Genomic DNA, 945 nt, shown 5'->3' on the forward strand with positions numbered 1-945 from the left:
CCCCGCGAGCTGGTGCTTTTGGCGGAGCGGCGGTTTAAAGACTCGCGTGTCCGTTGCCGGTGTCGAGCTTGAGATGGCAGCCGTGACGTTCGAGAGAATGTACCTGGCCGCGGAGGCAGGATTTGTTTCCCCGCAGCGGGCTCATCCTGTCGGCCTTGTACCCCACTCAGTCCGTCCGCGTTCGCTCTCTCTCTCTCTCCTCGTCCTCCCGGCCTCGGTGGCGGCAGAGACCCTGCCTCTGTTGTCCGTGGTGCGCGTCGGCACGGTTGGGCTCCGGCGTCGGACGAGCTGACGCGCTTCGCCTCGCGAGCGCCCTGACCACGTTGGCCGCGTGAAAACCTTTCTTTGGTCATTGTGATTGTTCGACTGAAATCCGAAGGGCCGTGCCAGGCTGGGGCTCTCCCACCCCCCACACCCCATTGGGGAGGGCGGGGGAGCGTTCGCACGTTCCGGGTTCGACCCCTCGCGCGAGGGACGGACCGAAAACCTGAGACAACTCTTAGCGGTGGATCACTCGGCTCGTGCGTCGATGAAGAACGCAGCTAGCTGCGAGAATTAATGTGAATTGCAGGACACATTGATCATCGACACTTTGAACGCACTTTGCGGCCCCGGGTTCCTCCCGGGGCTACGCCTGTCTGAGGGTCGCTTGACAATCAATCGCACTCGCCTTTGCCGGCGGGAGCGCGGCTGGGGTTTTGTCGCAGAGGTTCCTTTGCTCCTCTTCGTCCCCCTAAGTGCAGACCTGGAGTTTACTCCGCCTTTGGGAGAGTTCGACCTCTGTCCCTCCATTTAATCGCGATGGGGGGCAGTCCGGCGTGGGCCTCCGGGCGCGCCGGCACTGGTCTCGGCCAGCCTCTGCTTTTCCCAGGACGGCTGTCAGTGGGTTGCAAACGAACGACTGCGTCAGTGCTGGGACTGCTTGCTGCCGGGCCGTTAGCCTCC

At 63.2% G+C, this 945-nt stretch overlaps 1 non-coding gene across 1 annotated transcript; it reads left to right on the forward strand.

Annotated features, from left to right (window-relative positions):
• The first annotated feature begins 494 nt into the window (after positions 1-494).
• On the forward strand, positions 495-648 carry LOC137361252 (5.8S ribosomal RNA). The gene has a single exon (XR_010972126.1). It is a non-coding gene; the product is annotated as a 5.8S ribosomal RNA (ribosomal RNA).
• Positions 649-945: the final 297 nt, after the last annotated feature.

This window comes from Heterodontus francisci, unplaced genomic scaffold (genome assembly GCF_036365525.1).
Source record: "Heterodontus francisci isolate sHetFra1 unplaced genomic scaffold, sHetFra1.hap1 HAP1_SCAFFOLD_2353, whole genome shotgun sequence".
NCBI classification, from domain to species: Eukaryota; Metazoa; Chordata; class Chondrichthyes; order Heterodontiformes; family Heterodontidae; genus Heterodontus; species Heterodontus francisci.